The following is a 26,343-nucleotide window of genomic DNA, read 5'->3' as shown; positions in this document are numbered from 1 at the left end:
TTAAAGTAATCAGAATTTGTGTACATTTTGTAAATAAATAACACTAAGAAATTACATGACATGGCATCACTTATTTCTCTTCAAATTGGAACTGACCTGCAAGGCCCTGGAAGCTTTCTCCATTTGAGAAAAGGGGCAACAAACAGTATGATTATTATTCCCATTTTAGAGAAGAGAAAACTGAGGCATACAGACTTTAAACGGCCTGATTTTCAAAAGTATTTGGGCACCTAAAGATGCTGATAAATACCTAGTGGGCTTTTTACAAGTGCCTACATTCCATGGGACTTAGGCACCTAACCTGCTTAACCACTTTTGAAAATCCCACTAGGTACTTACTACATCATTAGGTGCCAAAATACCTTTGGAAATTTGGCTCTAAAGGACTTGCCCATAGGCAAATCAATAATAGAACCCAGGAGTACTGAGTCTCAGGCCCTTGCTGAAATCACTAGACACACCGCCTCCATTTGTCAAGCTTATGCAGCCAGTCTGGAAAGCTGAATGAAATTTGATTGCATGAAAATGTCTAGCAGAACATGATTAAAAATCTTTGAAAGTTAGAATGTCACACTACCTACCCTATCCTATTTTTTCCCCTTGAAACGCAGTGTGGAATGCAAGGATATGTACTGTAACCATTTTTCCTGGAATAAAATTAAAATATTTTCACTTTAAAACAGTATACATCAGCTTAAAAATTTCAAATGAATTTATTTTTATCCTTTCAGGATGTCTTTTTCCATGGTGGTTTAAATCTTCCTGTGAGTCAGTGTTTACTTCCTTTATTTAAAGAGAGAGAGAGAGAGAGATTCCATTTAAATGCTGTGTCCTATATTCCTGCATCCTCTCCTCCCACAAACCCTGGATGGAAATTTTTGCCATGTTGAAAAAAAGGGTGAATACTATTGGGGTAGGAGACTTCACTTAATTTAATTCAGACCTCCTAACAGACCAAAATATTTGTTTACGATTTGCAAGGCTTCCAGTTTTACAGGCAAAAGACAAAACCAAAAAAAAAAAAAAAAAAAAAAAAAAACAGGTTGCTAAGCAGCATTGCTTTTAAAAGACAGGCATGGTAAGTCTGATCCTGCAAAGACTTACATGTGTCATTATTTGCAGGATTGGACCCATGGGCCAAACAAACTATAACGAGACAGAGAGAGAGAGAGAGGGGAGTGGCTATCTAATCTATCTATATAGAGAGAGAGAAAGAGAGAGAGATTCTGTATGTGCGAACTCCCATCCATGTGTGCGCGCATAGGTAGACTCGCCCCATAAGTTTGGCTGAAAGCCCAGAGTCTGTCATGCTAACTGAAATGAATAATTACACAATTTGAGACTGTATGAATCAGATCCACTGATCCTTGCTTTAGAACAAACCATCATAAAAAAATTGCATCAGTTTCTTCTAGCATTCTCACTAGCTTTCTGTCAGAATGTAGAAGAGAAAAGCTTTAAATTAAATTTTATAGGGAGATTTTTCATGTATGCAGGTGCCTCTGCCTTTGTGTCTTCATGTGTCTGTCACAACTCTTTACTGTATATTGCTCACTCATTGAAGTTTATGTAAGTGTGTGAATGCATGAATCTGTAATAGGATTTAGAGGTTTGAGTCATTAAAAGATTCAAAATTAGTTGCATGCTGTTTTGCACTTGAATTTGAACATGACAGTCAAAAGTATCCATACTGTTTCCACAAATCATAAAGCAGAATGGAAGCCTTTCAGACAATGAGTACAAATATGTGTGCTAATTTTAGTTATCCAGGTCCTGTGATTATGCAAATCTAAACTGAACCAATGGAAACACCTTTCCCATACAATACCTAGCACTTATAAAGTTTTTAATCTTCAAAGTACTTTATAAACCTTTACTACTTAATCTTCACAATGCCCTTTTGAGGTAGATTAGTACATGTATGCCCAATTTGCATGTGGGAAATCATGCAATGCAGTATAGTGACTTTTCTGCAGCCACGGAGTTAGCTCTATGAGAAGAAGTCAGAAGTTCTTGGCTGTCAAACGGAAGAATAACCTTGGAGTTGAGGCTCTGGACTGTTACTAAAGAAACGGATTAATTTCCCAACTCTGCCACAGACTTCCTGTGTGACCATAGGCAAATCACAATCATTCTGAGTCTCAGCCTCCTCATATGTAAAATGTACCACTTTAATCCATGAATCCATAAATACTTGGAGACACTCAGACAATATGGTGATGGGGCACCATAAAAGTACATAGCTAGCCATAGGAATTTATGTAGCACATAATTCAGTCAATATTATTAGCCATCAGGGATTCTGACATGTTTAAGTGTAATTTCTGAACATTTAACTACACAAATACAAAAGGACACCATAACATTTAATATCATACCTCTGTTTGAATGTCTTTCACTGTTATTGTTATAACTAACAAAACAGATTACTATAATTGAAACATTAAAGGGGGGTGGGGAATCTCTACAGAATTTAGGTAAATCTGCTTTGTGGCTAATTTGCACTAGTGCATAGGTGCCACAAAGTGGGCTAGACTCTGAGCTCAGTAGTTTCAGACCAGAGTAGAGCAAAGATAATACTGATGCTATTCCTTCACTAACTGCACCACTTCCATCACTTTCTCTAACAGGCTCCTTAGTTCAAATTCTGTTTTCAGTTTCACAGCAGCTGTGAATTCCATTGAAGTTAACATGCAGTTCGTCTTAGGGGGACTTTGTGCATTCCCACTTGTGGGATAAGGTGCCGCTGGTATCAAGTTGTGGAACCATCTTGAAAAGCAGAGTTTGATGAGCTGTGTATGAGATTTCACACCAGGGTGGTATCATTGCTCTGTTCTTTATAAGAGAGCACACCCCTAACTGCCTCAGTTCCTTCATCACCATTGCAGAGATAGAACAGAAGTTACCTCTTCCACCCTCAAGCTAGATTTTTTCTTTCTACTACCTTAGTATTTTCCTGCAAATAGTTTAGAGTGGTAAACCTTCTTTTCTTTCAGGATCCTTTGGTTCTTCACCAGGACCACGTCAGACCCTGAGTCCCAAAAGGGTTTCAACAAGTATGCCATGTGGGGCAGTCCAAGATCCATGGACAATGCCTTCTATGTCTGGGTAAGACTCCTTCAGCAGCCCAGTGTATAGTTTGCCATGCCTTTGTTCCCCACAATAGAAACGAGATACATGAGGTTCCAGGCTCAGCTGGCTTCTCAATTCCTACACTCTGATGCTCCAACAGGTCCATTGAGGGTACTGAGACCAGCCTCCATACCAAGGTACTGTACTCTGACACAGGATTCAAGATGCATTCTACTGTTTAGGCCTCAGTGCTGCATTCTATTATAGCCCAGAGACTGGAATCTCTTCTACCTTATACTGGGAGTGAATTCTTTATCTGGTACCACCAGCACTGGCTAAATCAAAAGAATCTGAAAACAAACCAGCAGCACGTATTAAGGCCTCAGTGACCATGGCAAAGAACTGGTGGTGCACTGCTTGCTAATCTCCCCTAAGTGGAAATGCACAGAGGCCCTTGAAGAAGAAAGAGGTTAGTTATCAGTAACTGTCATTCTTCAAGAGTCACTTCTGTGTATTCACACTACCTGCCCACCTTCCCCTCTGCTTCAGAGCGTCTAGCCTAGACTTCTCTGAGATTTCCACACCGTTGCTACCATTAGTTCACTTCCACTTGTGTTAGTAATGGTGAGAACATGAAGTAAACCAGCCACCAGTATTTTAACAACTTTGTTGCCTAACTCCACTCAGCATGTTTGTTACAATAACATCACCTGCCAGTCAGAATTAATCCTTCCACCATCACTAGCACCCACAGGAGGTGCACCAGAGGAATATTGTAATGGGAAAAACAAGTCTAGACAAGGCCAGCGGGTCAAATGCAGACCTGGTGTAACTACTGAAGTCAATGATGTTACACCACCAATAATTTAACCTAGCAGTCTTTAACTTACCTCCAAAATGGTAGAATTCCTAATTAGTGCTATCAAGAACAAACTACAGCTCACCATGCAGGCTTGACAATGAGTCACTTTTAATGCCTCCATTTGGCCAACCCTAATATTTTTTCTTTGTTCAGCAATCAAAGTGTAGGTTTTGGAATTTAAAACAATTTGACACATCCTTCTTAGTCTGGAAAACTCAACTGAGCCAATTTCAGTTTCCTGGGCAAACCTTCTATTTCTGTTTTTCTCTCATTAGTGTTTAACAGGAAAAATACTTTAACTTTCCACTGGCTCTTTTAAAATATATATTTTAAAGAGAGAGAACTTGTGTGCTTGACTCATGAGGCTGGAAAAAGCTGTAATCTTTGTGATGACAATGGGCTATATTTATTCCTGATAAAACTCCATCAAAGTCAATGCAGTTACTTCAGGGATGGATTTGGACCAAGATGTTAATTCTTCAGGAAAGCAATGCAAGCTATGCCATCTAAGTTTTAAAAATATAATAATTCAGCCTGATTTCAAAAGAGAACAATAAAGTGAGATGCGGATGGGGTGGAGCTGGTCACTTAGTAATTGGATATGGTGCCTTCCATGTCTAGTTAGGTTCTAAGTTAGTCCTAACAGTTCACTAATAGCAATCATGAAGAAATGACTATGTGAAATGAGTAGGTCCCCCCAGTAGAGCAGTTTCCATATCACAAACCTACACCATGGCAAATTGTTGGTATCTTCATTTGAGAGGTAAAGGACTAAATGGCATTAGAGAGAGAATGCACCTCTCAGACTCCTAATAGTGGTTCCTCAGTCAGAGCTGAGGCCCATTGATGAGGCAGTATGACAAAACTTGCACTGCAGTTACCTATCTTGTGGACTTCAGTCTTCAAAGTTCTTGGTATAATGCCTCTCAGGAGCACCAGTAATTTCTGCTCTTTTAAAGAGCTAGAAAAACCAATATATTAATGATAGTTTTTTCCAAGAAACACAGACCAGTTTATACCTATGGTGCTTCAGATTGTGAAACAGGTGCTTTTCTGAAATTGCAGGGGGAATTGAGTAGCCAGAATGTAAATACCTGAACTAGAATTTAGGCAGGAGACTCTTGGAAAAGAGTGTCACAGAATCTTTAATGACAAGCAGAGATGCTGGTCATTAAAAGCTAATGTGTCTTAGACCCATCAATACTACCACAGAAATCACCTACGTTGTAGACAGTGTGTTCTGTGCATGATGAACTACAAAGTTCAGTTCCACCTGCCATCACCAGAGGACTTCTGGGTAACTGAAGTTGCTCCAGGCCCTGGAATCTGGAGTATACCTGGCTACCACTGGAGTCTCTTGACCCTGCAGCGCATAGACTACAGGAGGCTGCAAACAGGGTAGGCAGAGAGCTAAGAATACAGGCTTCTGCAGATGAGTTTCCAACTACTCAAGCTACTTCCTCCTCTCCCCTCCCTCCCCCCGCTCCCCAAATCTGGCTTTCAGATCTCACTTGTCATCATTCATAAGTAGAAAGGACATTACACAGGATTACCAGAAATGTTCAGGCATTAACAACTGTGGGTTACTATCTTCACTATCAAAGAAGCTGACAGTTTATTGCCTTGTCAACTGACATAAAAGCAGTCTGTAAGAATTACCATAGAGGCATTTTAGAAAACAGCCTATAAATGACCAAGCAAGAACATTTCCATGAGCATGGAATGAACTAAGGGGAATCTGCGGGAGGCAGAGGGCACAGTGTGGTTCCCTGCCTACTTACCTGGCGTGGATCCCAGTCCCAAGAAGCACCCTCTATAGGGCCCCATGAAAGGAAAAGAAAAATAGTACTGCACAGACTGCTAACCTCCTTCCGTGCAGGGCAGGGTCCCATGGGACAGAGATCCCACCCACCCACAGCTCTCTGGGCATGACCTGGCCCTCTGAGATTTGGACAGTACACATGCAAAAGTCTCAAGTGGTCTTTAATGACCAAGGGCTGTCAGAGTCTCTATTTTATTGTAGAAAGAATGGTTTTGTGGCTAAAATGCAAGCTCTGGGAATCAGGAGACTTCGGTTCTACCAGTATTGCCAGCTCTTCCACTGACTTCCTGTGTGATCTTGTGCAAGTCACTTAACCTTTGTACAACTGGGCTACTCCTTTGTAAAACAAACAAAATAGGGATAATACACAGTGCCTTCTAAGGTAGGCTGGATCTTTGGTTCAAAACTGATTTTTCTTCTTCTTCAACACCACTAGCACACAACCTGCCAAACTCCAGACTGATTATAGTCCCCATCACTACTCTGGGGGAGGGAGACGGGAGAGCTATACTAGTGAAAATTACTTTCCAAAACTTCAAATAATGATACCCTTTTAAAAGACCCTTTGTGAGAAATCCTGCCACCACTGAAGTCAATGGAAGTATCAAAGTTATTTTTCTTAAACATTGTGATGTGTTATAGTAGGATTCACAGCAAGTACATTGTTATAATAAATCTGTGTATGGTGTGTCATACAGAAATGGGAGCTTTTAAGATTTATTAGTTGCCACTGATCAAGAAATAATATATCCTACATGTTTTAGATTAATTTCTACAAAGGAGCATGAATTTTATTTTTCACTGTGCTATAACAGTAGAAGTGGGATGTTTTTACCATCTACAGTCAGGGGAAAGGTTGCTACCCTATCACCTCTGGACACTTTCATCTAACTCATCCCTGTGCATATCTGAAAAAAGCTTGCTAAGAGGCTTTCATATGAAATCTCTAGTTTCCTGTAAGGCTGGAAATACGATGTGAATAGCTCTTCCTTCAGAAGATAGAAAGGATCATCTAATGAATAAGGTACTAGACTGGGAATCAGGAGATCTGGAAACAATTCTTAGCTCAGCCACAAACTTTCTGTGTGACTTTACGCTAACTCTTCTCTGTGCTGCTGTAAAATAGGGATGATACTTCCTTACCTCACAGTGTGTTGCAAGGATAAAATGCATTAATGACTGTGAGGTGTTGAGATACCAGAGTGATGAGCCATATACGTACCTAGATACATTTGGCACTTCAGAAGCCAGGAACTGTGCAAAAATGAAGAATAAGTTAGCTAAACAATTTTGAACCCTTGAAAAAAAGGTTAATTCTGTTCTTACTTCATCCACACCTTTTTACCTGTCCCTTGCTATAAACTTCAGAAATGTAGGCTATGTCTGCACGAGGGTTTCTTGGCAAAATTCTCTCTGTAGCTAAAGGCTTATATACATTGGATTAATTTTCCTGAATGTCCCTAATTAACTACAGTGAATTCCAAATTGAATTAAACTAATCCAAAGTAAAACCACTTTAATTCTGATTAACAGCACCCACACAGATATGTAATGAGGTTTAACGACTCCACTTCAAATTCACATCTTCAGTTAATTTGGATTTAATTTCCTGGATGTCCCTGTGTAGACAAGCCCTCACACATGTATAGGGTTCACTGGTGGTAGTTATGATAGGAGTCCTAGTGTAATAAAAATGTTGGCAAACAGGGAATCAATCATGTAGTCTATTTGTGGTCTGAGAATCATGTAGTCCAGAGGTGGGCAAACTTTTTGGCCCGAGAGCCACATCGGGGTTGCGCAACTGTATGGAGGGCCTGGTAGGGAAGGCTGTGCCTCCCCAAACAGCCTGGCCCCCGCCCACTCCCACTTCCTGCCCCCTGACTGTCCCCCTCAGAACTCCCAACCCATCCACCCCCCCGCTCCTTGTCTCCTGACCGCCCCCTCCCGGGACCCCCGTCCCCATCCAATTCCCCTGCTCCCTGTCTGCTGACTGCCCCGACACCTATCCACATCCCTGCCCCCTAACAGCCCCCCCGGGACTCCCACCCCCTATCCAACCGCCCTCTGCTCCTCGTCCCCTGACCATCCCATCCCAGGACCCCCCGCCCCTAACTGCCCCCCCGGGATCCCACCCCCTTATCCAACCCCCCTGCTCCCTGACTGCCCTCCCAACCCCTATCCACATCCCCGCCCCCTGACAGGCCCCCTGGGACTCCCACTCCCAACTCTCCCTGTTCCCCATCCCCTGAACGCCCCCCCAGAACTTCCACGCCATCCAACCACCCCCTCCTCCCTGACTGCCCCCCAGGACCTCCCGCTCCCTTACCAACAGCAGGAGCTCGCAGCCGCGACACCCTGCCCGAGCCAGCCATGCTGCCCAGCGGGAGCAGCGAGCCAGAGTGCAGCCCATGCAGCGGCGTGGCTGCGGGGGAGAGGGTACAGTGGGGGAGGGGCCAGGTACCAGGCTTCCTGGCCAGGAGCTTAGGGGCTGGGCAGGACGGTCCCGCGGGCCAGACGTGGCCTGCGGGCCGTAGTTTGCCCACGTCTGATGTAGTCTAATGTAGTGTAATGGGTCCACTCATGGCTAGGGGGGCTTCCTCTTGGCTGCTCTTTCCAGGTCTAATGCCCCCTTCTGCCACCTATTTGCACACCCTGCTGCCTCTCTCTCTCTCTGCATGGCTTGGCCTTCCAGTTAGGTCACTATAGTCCTCCCCTTCCAGGGTACCAAAGTCCTACTGTCTAACTGTCCAAGGCAGTCTTCTGCTCCACTGCCAGGTTTACCTACTTCCCTAGTGGCTAGTAGGGGAACCCAGGCCCATCCCCTAGTCCAAGTTCCATCCCAGGGATCCTACAACCAGCAGCCAAGGTCTGCATTGTCCCAAATCTGGTTATTGTTTCTCTGGGCTGCTCCTACGTTGCCTCTATCAGACTCTTTCTCCACTCTCCTCTGGGTACACCCTTCCCTCAGGGCCAGGATCCAGGGTTTCTATTCTCCCCCTGGTTTCCTCCTTTCCCTCTCTAAGGACTCATCTAAACTTAAAATGCTGCAGCAGTACAGTTGTAATATTTCAGTGAAGGCACTACCTACACTGACGAGGGGTTCTCCCATCAGTGTTCGTAATCCACCTCTCTGAGAGGCAGTAGCTACGTTGATGGGAGAATTATCTGGTCAACCCAGCACCATCTGCGCTGAGGGTTAAGTCAATTTAATTGCATTGCTCAAGGGTGTGGATTTTTCGCACACACACACACACACACACCCCCTCCCCGAGCCACATAGCTCTACCAACCTAATTTCCTAATGTAGAACAGGTCTAAGGCTTGAGAGTAACTACACACTTCCACACTGCAGCCCCTGCTGGTCTCGGCTTCCTAGCTTTATACCAAAGTGACTATTTGGGACACCTTGGGAGTGTCACTTGGTGTACTGGTATGCCACTGAGTCAGACTATTCTGCCAGCCTGGGTCCCCTTTACCTGGCCTTGCTGGGTTAGGCTCCCCAGCCTTTTCCTGCCAAGCATACAGGCAAGGCCACACCCAGCTGCACAGAGATCCGCTCTGGGAAGGCTCAGCTTAAAGGGATTGCCACAGCATCCAGATATCCACCCCCACCACGCCATCCCGGAGTACAAACCCAAAATTATATGAAATTCGCCTCTTCCCTCAATGTGAAAGAGGGTATGCACAATTTCTCCCCCCGCCCCCAGTTAGAAATCATATAAACTGGGTTGTATTATAAACCAGAAATAAATTTATTAACTATAACTATATTGTCTATAGGATTAAATGGTCATCTTTTTATAATTATTACCATATTGCTTTTCTAATTTTTAAGCACTTTGTCCTAGATTCTCAAAGGTACAGTATTTAGGTACTTAACTCCCAGTGATGTGAATGGAAATTAGGTGCCTAAATACCTCAAGTGCTCAGATCCTCAGTCCTGTCTTCTGTCTTTCCCATCTCTCCTGCTGATCTTAGAGTGAACATGGTTTTGTAAATTATTTCAGCTTTCATTTTTCTATTTCTATGTAGATTTTCTTTAAAAGATACAAATTGGAAGTTAAAGTTAGAACCATTGTGGGTGTAACATGTAATCACAGTTGAATCGACATAAGAAATAATGCCTGTCTTCTCCAAGTGAGATACTATATATGCACAATCCTGGTTTTAGATAATTTTTTTTTACTTTCTGTTGCTCTAGATTTTAGCATTAATTTGCAACAAATCAAAGGGCTTTTGATTCATCCAGAATTTTACAAAGCCTCTTCCTTGCAAAACAGGGCTCCATGCCATTTTGAACTGCTAAAACAATCATTTAGCTATTGTTTGGAACCTTTTGCTGAGCTCAAAATGGTGCAGGATGCTCCACATTTCTCTTATTCCCGCCAGCCAAACAAATCACTAATCCTAATCGACCCAGCACCTAAAACTTTGAAGGGTTTTAATTTTTTTTTTTTTAAGGTTTATCCAACTCTTAGCCGAAGCAGAGAGATGATACATTCCTTTTAGCTGTACTAACAGAAACACTAGCCATGAAATCACTTTGCGGTTTTGGCCCTTAATTGATCTCTTGGCTCTTTGCATGCATGCTCTACCTGTTAGGGTAGCAATGTGCCTGCTACCAAAATTGCATGCTAGTGCCATTAGAGCATGGCCACCAACCAAAGATTGGATTAGAGATATAAAAGCCAGCATAATGCTGTAAGTAACATCTTTTAGACAAGAAGCTGTCTTTCCTGTACCAGTGTCATTATAGGACCTCCCAACCTTTTTTTTTTTTTTTTGGTGAACAGATATCCTATGGGATTTCTAGTTTCCCCCACCATTGTCCTTATTGACCCTGCACTCAGGCAGCCCTCCTTCTGGTTGAAGGCAGTTTGATGCAACCTCCTCTAGAGATTTCCAGTGCTGCCACACAGCTCTTAATATTTGAGGCTATAGTATGTATCAAGTGAATCCATGAGGTTTATACACACTTGCGTGGCTATGCATGAAAGTTGCATTGTGATCACAGGAAAAAAACCTTTACGTTCAATGAGAGTACAGCCTACAAGCACATTCATAGATTCAAGGACTGGAAGGGACCTCGAGAAGTCATCGAGTCCAGTCCCCTGCCCTCATGGCAGGACCAAATACTGTCTAGACCATCCCTGACAGACATTTATCTAACCTACTCTTAAATATGTCCAGAGATGGAGATTCCACAACCTCCCTAGGAAACTTATTCCAGTGTTTAACCACCCTGACAGTTAGGAACTTTTTCCTAATGTCCAACCTAAACCTCCCTTGCTGCAGTTTAAGCCCATTGCTTCTTGTTCTACCCTTAGAAGCTAAGGTGAACAAGTTTTCTCCCTCCTCCTTATGACACTCTTTTAGATACCTGAAAACTGCTATCATGTCCCCTCGCAGTCTTCTCTTTTCCAAACTAAATAAACTCAATTCTTTCAGCCTTCCATCATAAATCATGTTCTCAAGACCTTTAATCATTCTTGTTGCTCTTTTCTGGACGCTCTCCAATTTCTCCAAATCTTTCTTGAAATACGGTGCCCAGAACTGGACACAATACTCCAGTAGAGGCCTACCCAGCGCGGAGTAGAGCGGAAGAATGACTTCTTGTTCTTGCTCACAACACACCTGTTAATGCATCCCAGAATCACGTTTGCTTTTTTTCCAACAGCATCACACTGTTGACTCATATTTAGCTTGTGGTCCACTATAACCCCTAGATCCCTTTCTGCCGTACTCCTTCCTAGACAGTCTCTTCCCATTCTGTATGTGTGAAACTGACTGTTCCTTCCTAAGTGGAGCACTTTGCATTTGTCTTTGTTAAACTCCATCCTGTTTACCTCAGATCATTTCTCCAATTTGTCCAGATTCTTTTGAATTATGACCCTATCCTCCAAAGCAGTTCCAATCCCTCCCAGTTTGGTATCATCTGCAAACTTAATAAGCATACTTTCTATGCCAATATCTAAGTCGTTGATGAAGATATTGAACAGAGCTGGTCCCAAAACAAACCCCTGCAGAACCCCACTTGTTATACCTTTCCAGCAGGATTGGGAACCATTAATAACTACTCTCTGAGTATGGTTATCCAGCCAGTTATGCATCCACCTTATAGTAGCCCCATCTAAGTTGCATTTGCCTAGTTTATCGATAAGAATATCATGCGAGACCATATCAAATGGCTTACTAAGACTGTATCAAATGCCTTACTAGACTACATTCTGTGAATGCAATACTACAATGGCACTGAGGACAAGATGAAGTCCAAAATAAGGGTCCAAAGCTCATCCTGAGAAGCTGGCAAGAAGCCTAAGGGTCATAAAGGAAAAGAGATTAAGAGCAGGGTGTTTTATGCCCTTTTATTGTGAAACTTTGCATATGATGATTCTGCCAAAGGAATCAGTTCTCCTTGTCAAACTGGGAAAGGTTAAGAGCATAGGAGACAGATCATCGTGCTTTCAGTCAGCCCTTGGAATAGAGTTTCAAGCATCATCATCCAGAAATGTATATTAATGTTAGCAGAAAGTGTGCAGGCATGGAATATTTCAGTTGACTATGGGAACATTTCAGTCTGAAACCTTCCTCCTGTGTCAGAATTCCCATTCACCTGCTCAGTTAAGTCACATTAGTAAATCAAGACTGGAAATAATATTCCCTAAATGGACATCAGGGGAGTAGTAGCTTCCTACCCCAGTCTGGGCAGAAAAACAACAACAACAGAATTCCAAGTTCCATGAGAAAGACATAAATTAGAGAACTTTGGAGTATGACTCACACTCTGGCTCCTGGGAAGTCTGTGAGACTCCACAGCCCAAAGCAAGAAACTGATTATTTCCAAACAAAACAAACTGAAAAATATGTAGCACCAAATTTTGAGTGGGACTTCTTAATATCACCCAGTAAACTTGCAGGGGCATCTGCTTTTGTGCATGCAAAACATGTATTTGCACATTCATAGTGAACAATGGAAAATGCCTCTTTGTGCATGCAATAACCCATTTTGTGCATGCTTTAAAAACTGTATTGTATATGGGTCTAATGTGATAGGCAAACACAGAAAAAAAAAAACTTGTAAAAAAAAAAAAAAAAAAAAAAAAAAAAAGAGTGGCATCTTCATGTACAAAATGGATGCACCCATAGCAACTGACCAGTGAAAATTTGGTTTGAGGGATTTAGATTTTTTCAATATTTTTGAAGTGGGTTCCCACTGCAAGATATACCTCCCGACGGTGCCGTAACAAGGGCGAGACGAGTGAGGAACTTGCCTCGGGCGCGCAAAACGGAGGGGCGCAGCTCTATCGCCCAAGCGGGGCGGAGGGAAAAAAACAAAAAACAAAAACAAAACAAAACAAAAAACCCTCTACTGTCGCTGCTTCTTCGGCGGCAATTCAGCGGCGGGTCCCTGAGTCCCTCTTGGAGGGAAGGACCTGCCGCCGAATTGCTGCCGCCGCTTCATTCATTCTTTGGCGGCAATAGGGACTGAGGGACCCGCCGCCGAATAATCAATGAAGTGGCGGTGGCAATTCGGCGGCAGGTCCTTCCCGCCGAGAGGGACTCAGGGACCCGCCACCGAAGAGCCTGGAGCCGGCCCTTGCCGCAGGCGCAAAAATTCCTTGTTACGGCTCTGCCTCCTGGTGGGAGCTCTTATGGTGCTCCACTACTAACATTTATTTTGAGGTCAAGCCATTGAACTCTCCTGGTTGATACTCAATGCATATGATGGCTGTACCAAGGAAGGCCTCCCATGACATCAGGTGGAGGTTAGGAGATGGAATCCTTCATCAGCTACCTATGGGCCTGATCCAATTCAATTAAAGTCAAGAGAGAGACCCCTATATATTTAATGGGAATTGGACCAGGCCCTACATGGGACCATAATACTGAAGAAGGTTTTGCTGCCCACAGTGATAAGGATGGCAGCTAAAGGAATTCCCCAATTCAGCCAGTGGGAAGCACGTCAGAGATGCTGGAAGACATAGAAAGCTCCCTTGCTCCACTGATGAGTGTCTGTATGTGGGGCTTGTCTGTCCAATCTAAAGACACCTGCAGTTGAAGGCAGTGATAGTGGAGGAAGAGCAATGGTGTGCTGAAGCTGAAAGGAATTTCCTCAGACTTCCTCTCCTCTCGAAAAAGATTGATCGTGATTTGATAGAATACTTACTTTTGAAGTGTTAAAGACGGAACTGTTAAAATCAGAACAACAGGAAGAAAAGATTCTCCCTAGTTAAGTAAAAAATATGTGCTACTGCATGGAAAGAAGAGGAAAGAAAAGCAATTGTTAAAACAAAATAAAAGAGCAAATGGATTACGAAGTATGATACTGGATCCTTTTAATGTTCTTTTATATTATGTAAAAAGAACAGGAGTACTCGTGGCACCTTAGAGACTAACAAATTTATTTGAGCATAAGCTTTCATGGGCTACAGCCCACTTCTTCAGATGCATAGAATGGAACATATATTGAGGAGATATATATACACATACAGAGAGCATGAAAAGGTGGGAGTCGTCTTACCAACTCTGAGAGGCCAATTAAGTAAGAGAAAAAAAACTTTTGAAGTGATAATCAAGATAGCCCCATACAGACAGACAGAGTTTGATAAGAAGTGTGAGAATACTTACATGGGGAGATAGATTCAATGTTTGTAATGGCTCAGCCATTCCCAGTCTCTATTCAAGCCTAAGTTGATTGTATCTAGTTTGCATATCAATTCAAGCTCAGCAGTTTCTCGTTGGAGTCTGTTTTTGAAACTTTTCTGTTGCAAAATTGCCACCCGCATGCCCCTCTGCCATGTACATTGGCCAAACCGGACAGTCTCTACGCAAAAGAATTAATGGACACAAATCTGACATCAGGAATCATAACATTCAAAAATCAGTAAGAGAACACTTTAACCTGTCTGGTCACTCAATGACAGACCAGCGGGTGGCAATTTTGCAATAGAAAAGCTTCAAAAACAGACTCCAACAAGAAACTGCTGAGCTTGAATTGATATGCAAACTAGATACAATCAACTTAGGCTTGAATAGAGACTGGGAATGGCTGAGCCATTACAAACATTGAATCTATTTCCCCAACTAAGGATCTTGGAGCCCAAGACAACAACAAAAAGTGTTCCACAGAAAATTTTCTGCAACTAAATGTCCAAAGTAACAGCTCTAAAATGTAACAAAGAAAAGCTGTGGAACCAAGCAGCTCTCTCAAAAAGGGTCAGTACACATAGCAGCGATGGGGGAACCTAGTAGTATTTTGAGTTAGATGAAAATTATGTAACAGTTTTTTAATTGGGATTCCCTAAACTTCTTCTAGTTTCATAATATGTTTTCTCCATTAATATATCCATTGTGGGGTTTTTAATGGTAATTTAGTTTAAAAACCTTAGGCCAAATAGTCAGCTGGTGATGTCACAAATTGATTTATGTCAATTTACACTAGCTGAGGATAGCCCAATGTATTTCTAATTAAATTTAAGCCTGTGCCATATAACCAGTAAAGTTGCCTTCTTGAAACTGGTTCTTGCTCTTGCTTCTGAGACCACCCAGAGAATAATGTTTTTTTTAAATGCAGCAGTCCAGAATGCATATTTTGCTCCAGACAAATGGAACCTGAACAATTTTTGAGTGGTTCTAAATTTAGTAAGATGAATTTTTCCACTCCTGTTAAGTGCCTGACAAAGCCTTAGAGAAAGCAGCATGTGTGTCATGCATTGTGACATGAGGTGCAACATCAGGCTATTGTGATACCCTATATTTGTAAAATCAACCTCTATTTAAGGACTAGAAAGGGATTAATCAGGACATCACAGAAGCAGACTAGGATAAAGGGAACAGTGGACAAACTTGTAAACTACACACATTATCACTATTGGCCACATAATCATCTCAGAAGCTGACAAACCCAAGGCCAGGGTAAACAGACATTAGAAAAACAAGTAATAGAGTTCCTGATCCCACCCAATGGATCATGGCAGTGAGAACATCTGTTCACAATGGTAAAAAAAATCACAAAGAAAAAGTGACAGAGATTAATTCTTTCCAGATAGGGAGGCAATAGGGAGAATGAAGGTCACAACAGAATGCTGCATAGAAATGAGAGCTCATAATCACCTAATCATAACCCATTCTTCTCTGCAGCTCAGCAAAGGACCTGAGAACAGCATCTAACAATCCTTTCTCATTTGCCAGCACAGCCAATGACCTTAGTCTATTATCCTTGCCCCAGCAAAGGGAAACACAGAGTAACACATTAACTGCTCCTCTGAAATTAAAACATGCAGTGGAAGAGTCAAAAAGGGAGTTTGCATATATATATTGTAGCTCACACCAAGTACTGTTGCACTTGCTATTTGTTAAATAGCAAAATACAAGGAGACATGGGACCACATTATGATGTTATTTACACTGACTGTATGCAATGTTGTTGTAGTTGGATTGGTCCCAGGATATTAGAGAGACAAGGTGGGTGAGGTAATATATTTTACTGGACCAACTTCTGTTGATGAAGGAGACAAGCTAGTTGACAACACAGTGGACAAGATATAAAGAATTACTAGGAAAAATGAACAAGGAGTCTGGTGGCACGTTAAAGACTAACAGATTTATTTGGGCATAAGCTTTCGTGAGTAAAAACCTCACTTCTTCGGATGCATACAGTGAAAGTTACAGATGCAGGCATTATATACTGACACAAATGCCTGCATCTGTAACTTTCACTCTATGCATCCGAAGAAGTGAGGTTTTTACTCACGAAAGCTTATGCCCAAATAAATCTGTTAGTCTTTAAGGTGCCACCAGACTCCTTGTTGTTTTTGTAGATACAGACTAACACAGCTACCCCCTGATACTAGGCAAAATGGTGAATCAAACTCAAGATTATCATAATCCAGGCCTTTAATTAAACATCATGCCAGGCCTTCATTTTATTAATTTTAAATGATTGTATCTGGTTCTAACTATTTTGTTTGTTGTAATTGTTGCAGTAACATAGAGATGTCAGGCAACAGGTATGTGGAACATCCAGAAACTTCACAACTAGGTTTAAAAATGTATTTATTTATTTATTTTACTGAAAATGGAAGGCTGTGTGGAATACAGTAGAACCTCAGAATTACGAACACCCGAGTTACAGACTAACCAAACAACCACACACCTCATTTGGAACCGGAAGTACGCAATCAGGAAACAACAGAGACTCCTCCCTCCCCCCCCAAAAAGGCAAATACAGTACAGTACGGTGTTAAACGTAAATTATTGAAAAAATAAAGGGAAAGCATCATTTTTTTCTGCATAGTAAAGTTTAAAAACTGCATTAAATCAATGTTCAGTTGTAAACTTTTGATAGAACAACCATAACGTTTTGTTCAGAGTTATGGACATTTCAGAGTTACGAACAACCTCCATTCCTAAGGTGTTTGTAACTCTGAGGTTCTACTGTAGCTGTCTTTGTGTAAGGATGAGGCTGTGGCTGAAGAGACCACAGATCATTCTCCATATTGGAAGGCAGGCTTCTGGACTGCAGGGGGAGAACTGGCTGTGTCTGACTGAACCTTATGGCAGGGTCTGTGCTATGTAATATTTAAATGAAAATAATTTACTTGTAAAATAGGCACTCATTGTGCCTTATTAAGAACAACACCACAATCAGTACAATGTAAGTAAAATACATATTCTATAAGAAATTACTTATCTATAATGGGGAAAAGTTGAATAAAGTTTTATTCTCTCTCTCTCTCTCTCTCCGAAGAGATCTTAGGTATGGAGAAAAGTGCAAGATAGAAATTCTCTGTATATTGAGTAGGTACAGGATGAGGAGATGGGCTTGTTAAGGCACATGTTTGGGAGGCAGAAGAGATGGTTTCTTTTAGTGACCCTCCTATGGACTTCCTGTGTGATCTTGGTCAAATCATTTAATCTCCATACCTCAGATTCATTATTTGTAAAATAGGATTATTAATATTACCCTTTAACATATGAGTAATGTAAAACTAAAATCTGGTTCCTCATAGCTGCTTTTTACAAACTTCCCACAAAAACCTTTAAGTGAGAGCTTGAACATTAATCTTGGCCTACATTTTGAGAAAAGGACTAGGAAATGGTCCTGGTGCCCAGGGAATAATGGGAGTTTGAACTATGCTCCTACAATCTCCATCTCTGTGAAGGTTTCCAGAAGGCCTTTAGAAATCACCCAGATGCCATAGCTTCAGAGAGCTGTGCTAGGACTTGTGGGATAGGTACCTAGAGGGGAATACAACTGCAACGGCATAGCACAGTGCAAGAAAGCATGCTGGATAAAACTGCAACCAAAACAGCACAGCTTCTGTAAATACACTGCTCCACTGGTGATTATTCTGGTGCTTTAGATTTTAGCTGAGATGCTTTCTTTGAGCTACAAGACCAGTACTACATAAAAGCATTAGAACAAAACAGTACATTTCTGCAGCAATAAAATGTTTCCAAAACTTACAAAAGTGATAGAAATTGTGTTATAATGACTGACCCTGAGGACATCCCTACATAAACAGTTCAATTTCTATGGTTTATACTCCATTAATTATTTCAGTACATTGTTTCTTAATCTTTTTCATGTATCAGAAGACCTCACTGAAGAGCTGCTGTTACAACACTTGGTCATCTATTTGTTAACATGCTTCGGTAATCTGTCTGCTCTGGACTGCCAATTCTAGAAACTGTTGGTTTGATAGTTCAGTTAACCATATCATGTAACATTTTTTCCCAAGTGTCTCATTTAGAAGATTGATAGAATGATCTCCCTTGGAAAATTACCTTGCAAGAGGTTCTGCAGGCTGGGACTAACTGGGCTGAATTTGATTGAAGGGGGAGGTTAAGCAGAAATGTCCTCAGTATGGGTAATTTTAATTCTACAAGTGCTCAGTTTTGAATAAAAGAACGAAACAATTAAGAAGTGAGAAAATCAAAACTCATCTTTGTAGAGATTTCCTGTTGTTTCTAGAACAAAAGTAGCATCTGGGAAGAGTGAGCTCATTTCCTACTCACTGTTATCGTTTGTCAGAGTAGTAACAATTATTTTACATTTATCATATCTTTCATCCTGAAGGATCCTAAAATGCTTGGCAAATTTAAACAAACTGATTTGCAATGATAAAAATCACTTCACCCTCACAAAAATGCAGCCACTTCTCTGGTAAAACAGGGCAGTTGTTCAAAGATGCAAAACAACACTATGAAGGGGGCATGAAGTGAAGAAGAATCCTTTATCCAATTGAAACCACAAGGGCAATTTAAGTACAGTAACTCCTCACTTAACGTAGTTATGTTCCTGAAAAATGCTACCTTAAGCAAAATGATGTTAAGTGAATCTAATTTCCCCATAAGAATTAATGTAAAGGGCGGGGGTTAGATTCCAGGAAAATTTCTTTTGCCAGACAAAAGAATTATATATATATATATATATACACACACACACACACACACACACACACACACAGTATAAGTTGTAAACAAACAATCTAATACTGTACACAGAAGTAATGTGAAGCTTGGTTGAGGTGGTGGAGTCAGAGGGTGGGATATTTCCCAGGGAATGCCTTACTGCTAAATGATGAACTAGATCTCGGCTGAGCCCTCAGGGGTTAACACACTCTACAAGGCAGCACGAATGGAGGGAGGGGAGACAAAATGGCAGAGAGCGACAGAGACACACACCGTATGTGAGAGAGAGAGAGAGATGTGCATTGCCCCTTTAAGTACGCTGACCCCACTCTAAGTACATTGCCTTTTTAAGTAGATCAGCAAGTTGAGACAGCAGCTATTGCCAGCAAGGTCCCTCTATCCTGAGACCTGCCCTGTCTCTCCTGCTCTGTGGAGATGGGGAGCAGGAGCTGGAGGGAGGAGGACACTCTGACATTAGCACCCCCACACACAGTAAGCAGGAGGCTCCCGGGAGCAGCTCTAAGGCAGAGGGCAGGAGCAACACAAGGCAGTTGGGGGAGGGACAGGTGAACTGCCAGCAATTGATAGCCTGCTGGGCGGCTGCAGCATAGGGAACTTAGGGAAGCTGATGGGGGCTGCCAGCCCACCCTGGTTCCAAGCCCCCACCAGCTAGCTCCAACGGGCTACTCTTCCTGCAAGGGGTGGATAAAGCAGGCGGCTGCCAAAAAATGTTATAAGGGAGCATCGCGCAACTTTAAATGAGTATGTTCTCTAATTGATCAGCAATGTAACAACAAAACAATGTTAACCGGGACGACTTTAAGTGAGAAGTTACTGTAAATAACTAGACAAAGTAAGATTTGGCTAGAACGTTGGGGTTAACCATTGTTTGCAAAGCAAGTAAATGTTCTGTTTACAACTGGGATATACTAGAAAACTCAGAAAGCCCAACTCTGGAGCAGCCTTTAAAGTTTGCACTGTAAGGAAGATGCTATAGCTGCTCTTTGACCTCAAGAGTAGCAGCTAGCAATGAAAATGAGTGGTGAAGAGATTCCCAGAAAACAATCCACAAACTTGGTGATGCCTACAGACAACTTCTTGGCTAACTAATACAATGGTGGAATAAGGTTTGCACAATACAGAGTTCTCTTTAAACCAGGAACATCCTCAGAAGTGTGTTAACTGATAGCAATGCTCTTCTCTTCACCTGGTCTCCTCTTTTCCCCAACCTTACCTATTCTTTTGTTTGCCTTGGAGACATTTGATTAATATGTTCAATGAGAGTCTTCAGTCAAAAGGAAAGCAAAGAGTAGGTGGGCCGATGTGTAACGTTGCACTCCATATGTTTATGGAAATATGCTTATGAGTATAAATATAATGTAGCTGGAATATGCTTTATGCAAAAGGTCTCTTGTGAGGTATCATTACAAAGCTTATAATCTACTGAGTGTGTTCATCCTATTTGTATGAATGTATCATTCTTGTATCTGAAGCTAGAAATATGAAGTATTATTCTGAAGTCCTATTGTAACTATGCAAAGTGTGGGCCATTAATGGTGGCTTGGAATCTTCATTGCTCCCATTAACTAGGACAATTGGTGGTAAATGGCTCTGTTTAATTGTAAGCCTTCCTGTATACGTGTGTGTGCCAGCCAGTGGATAATGAAGTCTCACAGGAGATGTGAACATGTCACATGATACTGGAATCCATCTTAAACCTGGTGCTTTTCCATTTAGAAGGAAGTGTGGGAACCCAGAGAGAGAAAAAGGATTCCCGCCTTGTGCCAAAGATATAAAAGGGGGTGGAACAGAACAAATGGGGCTGCCAGTTATGAAAAATCCCCTAGTTACTACCTGTGCTGGAACTAACAAGAACTGTACCGGGGAAAGGATTGGGCCCAAACTAGAAAGGAGTCTAGTCTGTGAAAGAAGCTTACTGGAACATCTCTGAGGGTGAGATTTACCTGTATTCTTAATTTTTCTTAATGTATTAGGGTTAGATTTGCATGTTTGTTTTATTTTGCTTGGTAACTTACTTTGTTCTGTCTGTTATTACTTGGAACCACTTAAATCCTACTTTTTATACTTAATAAAATCACTTGTGTTTATTAATTAACCCAAAGTAAGTGATTAATACCTGGGGGAGCAAACAGCTGTGCATATCTCTCTATCAGTGTTATAGAGGGCAGACAATTTATGAGTTTACCCTGTATAAGCTTTATACAGAGTAAAACGGATTTATTTGGGGTTTGGATCCCATTGGGAGCTGGGTGTCTGGGTGCTGGAGATAGGTGACTTGCTGGGCAGTTTTTGGTTAAAGTCTGCAGCTTTGGGGGCGTGGACCAGACCTGGGTCTGTGTTGCAGCAGACTAGCATGTCTGGCTCAACAAGGCAGGGTTCTGGAGTCCCAAGCTGGCAGTAGAAAATAAGTTCAGAGGTAATTCCAGCACATCAGTTGACAGCTTCAAGGGGGTCTCTGTGATCGAACCCATCACACTTACCTATTCTTTTGTTTGCCTTGGAAACATTTGATTAATATGTTCAATGAGAGTCTTCAGTCAAAAGGAAAGCAAAGAGTAGGTGGCCGACAGAGGAAAGGGAAGTGAAATAGAGGGATTGAGGAGGTGTGGCTAGCAATTTAAAAGCTAAGAAGAGCAGGGCGTGGAATTGAGGCACCCATGTTTGCTGTAGACATAATAATGCATGTTCTGAAGAAGGAAGCAATCAAAGAGCAGGGGTTTGGTTACTATACAATTATGGAGAAACAGAAGTGTGCAAGCTGGAAATTGAGAAATAAGCATATAACTGTGGGTTAGTAACTCTACTGCACTCTGATTAGCCAAGACAATTCTTTTTCACTACAGTAAATCACCAATTTAATAAAACACTGTCCTTGTGTGGCCTGATCATGTGTTGCTGATTACTTTGCAGGATAGAACCACATAATGCTTTTCTACCGGAGAGCTCAAAGCATTTTAGACAGATAGGTATTTATTAACCCCATTGTACAGACTAAATAACTGAAGCAAGCACCTGAGTCTACCCTAGCCTTTTGTCCCTAAAATTTCCCACAATTGTTATCACCAGTAGAGTTGTACCAGTTATAGCAACAGTGAAAAGCATAGGGGAACAAATAGCTTAGACAAGGCCAGGATGCATTCAGTGAGTTAGTGGCAAAATCAGGAAAAGAAACAAGGAGTCTTGATTCTGTCTCCAAATATTATTTTATTTCTTTTTTGAGTAGTGGTTGCACCTAGGAGCCCCAGTCCTGGATGAGGACCCCATTGTACAAACAAGGAACAAAAAGATGGTAAGTCAGGAGCAGGAGTGCTGGAACAGTGGGAGCCAAGGGGCCATGACTCCTCCACCAGCCGTACGGCGAGTGATGGGGGGGGGGGGAAATGGAGAGAAGCGAGCATGGGGCAGGATCTTGGGGGGGAAAAGGTGGCACAGGAGTGGGGCCTCAGGGGAAGTGGTAGTGTGAGTGAGGGCTTGGGGAGAAGGGACGGTGTGGGGGCGGGGCCTCAGAGGAAGAATTGGCGTGAGGGCAGGGCCTCGGGGGAAGGGATGGGGGAAAGGGGCCACGGTTTGGGCACTGATGGCCCCCCGACTTTTAGGGACTTTCTGCTGCTCCTACTCAGGAGTCCCTCAGAATCAGCAGTGGCATTTTAAAAATATCTTATTTCTACTCAGAATTGGGATTTATGCAGAGGGATGGGGAAGTTTCTTATTCAGAGTGATAAGCTGTCTTTACTAGATCAGTTCATAGATTTTAAGGTCAAAGAGGGGACCATCATGACTATAGTCTGACCTCCTGCACAATGGAGGCCATAGATTTGGCAGGTAAATCCTGCATCAAGCCCAATATTTTTTGGCTGAACTGAAGCATATCTTTTAGAAAGACATCCAATCTTGATTTAAAGACTTGAGTGATACATGGGAACCAACATTTAGGGGAAAATTTAGCTAGCATTTTACTGGTTTTGAAAAAAATAATAATAAACTATTAAAGTAATTTGGGTTTGTGGTTCAGGGATTGATCAAGAACAAATAATGGCAAAGTTGAGGGGCAGTTCTTTATTAACAAAAAACAACAAAAAATATCCTAAGGGCCTAAGAAGACATGCCTATCATCATCCTGACATCTTTGCTTTATGTTGTATCTCTTTATCCCTCCCTTCAGTCTTTTTAGATACATGTTCTGGGATGGGATTGTCTTCCTCTGTGTTTGGATAGTACCTACCATATTTTGAGCACTGCTGCAATCAAAATAAAATAACAGATGGGACCCCTAACAAGGGGAGCTAATTTTTAGAGTTTACATGTTTGACAATGTCTTTTTAAGTTCAAATATCAAACTTTATGTCCTGATTCTGAAAAATGTTCCATGTGGGGTGACCCTTACTCCACATGAAGCCCCACTGAATTTAAATATGCAGATTGTGAAACAGTATCTAATAATGCACAGCTTCCTGAACACTTTGTGTCAGAAGCATAACTGTGTCATGCATCATTAAGCGGACAGTCTGGATTATACATTTGAGGAATCTAAATAGATGATGTTGTAAAATATGTTTGTCATTATATTTTTATACATAGTTCAAGACAAATTCTCAGAAATTTTTCTGATATATATATATATTTTTTTCCTTTTCCTGGTCAACCTCTAAGCATAAGTTGCAGAATTAGGGAGCCAATTGTATAGACTGCACAGCATTGTAGGATTTTCTGTGTAAATACAAGTTATTAAAATCTGCCCTGATACTGCAATCAGATTGGTGCAGATAAACCCCTTGTGTGTCTGTCCACAGAACCCCACTGAAGCTAATAGGGTTGTGTTTGCATCCATCTGGACAGAACTGATTGCAGGATCTAGGCCTTGGACAGTAAATTCTTCAGAATTGGGACACTGATTTATTTTTTTTATTAGGAAAAAACTGCCATACACCTTTATAGTAATATATAGAAATACTTAATGATTTAGTATAATTATTATTATTTTCACTCTAGATACTCTTTTCCCTTCAACTCACTATTGTTATAAGTGCCAGTTGTCCACCTAGCTACCATCCTCTCCCTCAGAGGATCAGTATGCAGGTATTTAGTTGGTGAATTGTTCTGATAATCCTCAGGCTCATAGATGTGTGAGATATTTTCCCCAAACCCAGCTAGGGTGACCAGATGTCCCAATTTTATAGGGACAGTCCTGATTTTTGGGTCTTTTTCGTATATAGGCTCCTATTACCCCCCACCCTGTCCCAATTTTTCACACTTGCTGTCTGGTCACCCTAATCCCAGCTCTAGTACTGACTTGCTGGTTTGCTTTCCAGGACGTAAGGGCTGAACCCCAATAAGAAAGGCTCCATATTCAGCAGAGAGGTGACATAGGGTGTATACGCTACTGGTGTATCAACAGGAAAAGCGGAGGGGGGGGAGGGGGAATCATGACGTCTCCTTACTAATAAGCCTCAACGTTTAACTAGCACTCTACCAGGGGTGCTGCTGGAATAATTTGTACAGTGGGGGTGCTCAGAGTCTTTGAAACAAACTGTAAACCCTGTATATGATGAAAACCACTTCAGCATAGGTTCCAGCACCTATGCACGCTGCACAATGGGGCATAGTTGTGGTGGCTCCAGGCCCAGTACAACTGTAATGTACCCAGTGGGCTCCTTTTTTCAATGGAGCGGGAAGGTTATTGCCATTACCTTTGTGATGTTTGCTAATGCTTATACTTGTGGCGGTGTCCAGCCACAGCAGGAACAGCGGCAGCGCAACAAGTAAGGGTAGGTCACATGCAGCCCTCAGCAGGAGGAAACCAGTTCTGGGCGGCGACAGTAGCAGCGAGCGGCAGCGCCCCTTCGCCTCAGCTCAATCACCTTCCACTGCCCTACTTTGCAACACGAGGGAGGGGGAGAACTTAACGCTGAGCTGTCAGACGGGACTCGTTTCTCGGCGGAGTGATTTCAACCCGCACTCAGTTTGTGGAGGCGGAGTGTGTCTGTGAGTGCGGACGGGGCCAGTCGCAGTGTCTGGAGCTGGCTGGTGACGGCCGTTTAGCGCCTTCCCTGCCTGTGCGCGCGCTCACTCCGGTCTGAGTCGCCTCCCGTGTCGATCTCTCTCGCCGCAGCGGACATCCCCGCCGCCGCCACCGCACTGGGCTGGGTCTGCGCCTCCGAACCGACTTCGTCCACAGCCTGGAAGCTCTCAATATGAACGGTGTCGTCTGCGCTGAGAGACACCAGGTACCGGGCTCCAGGGCCGGGGGCGAGGGAGGAGGGGCGGGGGCTATGGGGCTGGGCTGGCGGTATCTTTCTCAAGCCCCGTAAGGCTGTGTGTGTCTGGCGGCCGAGCCGCCCGCCCGCGGCGCCATGTTGGAAGCACCGCGTGTCGTAGTGCGGGCTGCACAGTCCCGCCCTGGCTGGCGGAGGGTGCGGCGCTCTGGCGCCCTTCTTCACCTGTAACGTGGCGCGCGCGCGAATGGCAGATCCCGCCGCCTAGAGCGCGAGCCTCGTCCGTCGCCCTCCCGCCTTGTGGAGTCACTGCCGCTCCCCGGGAGACGGGCACGTAGGTCTGGCGTGGTAGCGGGTCAGTTTCTGGGGTAGGATAGGCACCAGCGGGGTGGAAAGGAGGATAGTGACTGAGGTTGGGCGATGCCTTCGTCACCATCCTCCGACCCTTTCCCCAGTTCTCATTGACAAAGAAGACAATGCGGCTAAAGCCACACTAGCTGTGGGGGATGCAATGAATGTCGTGTCGCAACCCCCTCTGCTGTGTGACAGAGGGACGTGGATAGTCTCCGTTTCCTTTATTCCCTCCCTTGGCGTTTCTTTTGTTCCCGTCTCCACGTTGCCGGCTCCTTTTGCCAAACCCATGGGATTGAGTGGGCATTTCAGCCAATCCAGAGCTGGATACATTGCATGTTAAACAAGGAGACCGGGCTACAGTTCTTTTGTGGGATGGAGGACGGGGGCTGGTGATTTAGATGCCCTGGGCTATCTTCTGGTTTCAGATCAAAAGACTCACACATCTAAAATTCAACTATTTAAAATGTGATGCCTTCTTGCAACTCTTTCATCCCTTTGTCCCCTTTCTGCAGGGCTTGCTGGGAGAAGTAGAAAGTTTTCTTTGAGTACCATCCGTTCTCTAGAATCTTAGGGTTTGCATTTGA

General features: G+C 42.8%; 1 protein-coding gene across 3 annotated transcripts in view; it reads left to right on the top strand.

Annotated features, from left to right (window-relative positions):
* Window positions 1-26,343, top strand: part of IVNS1ABP (influenza virus NS1A binding protein) — a 143,514-nt gene that overhangs the window by 91,221 nt on the left and 25,950 nt on the right. Inside the window, exon 2 of one of the 3 annotated variants that reach the window (XM_034780373.1) lies at window positions 2,997-3,108. The gene's annotated coding sequence lies outside the window, so the exon portion shown is untranslated. Of the gene's footprint in view, window positions 1-2,996; window positions 3,109-25,143; window positions 25,418-26,343 lie in introns of those variants that run through there. The other 2 variants (XM_034780372.1, XM_034780374.1) reach the window with 2 other exon arrangements.

This window comes from Trachemys scripta, chromosome 8 (genome assembly GCF_013100865.1).
Source record: "Trachemys scripta elegans isolate TJP31775 chromosome 8, CAS_Tse_1.0, whole genome shotgun sequence".
In the NCBI taxonomy this organism is placed as follows: Eukaryota; Metazoa; Chordata; order Testudines; family Emydidae; genus Trachemys; species Trachemys scripta.
Note: the sequence above shows the minus strand (reverse complement) of the source record. Positions and strands in the feature narration are given on the sequence as shown.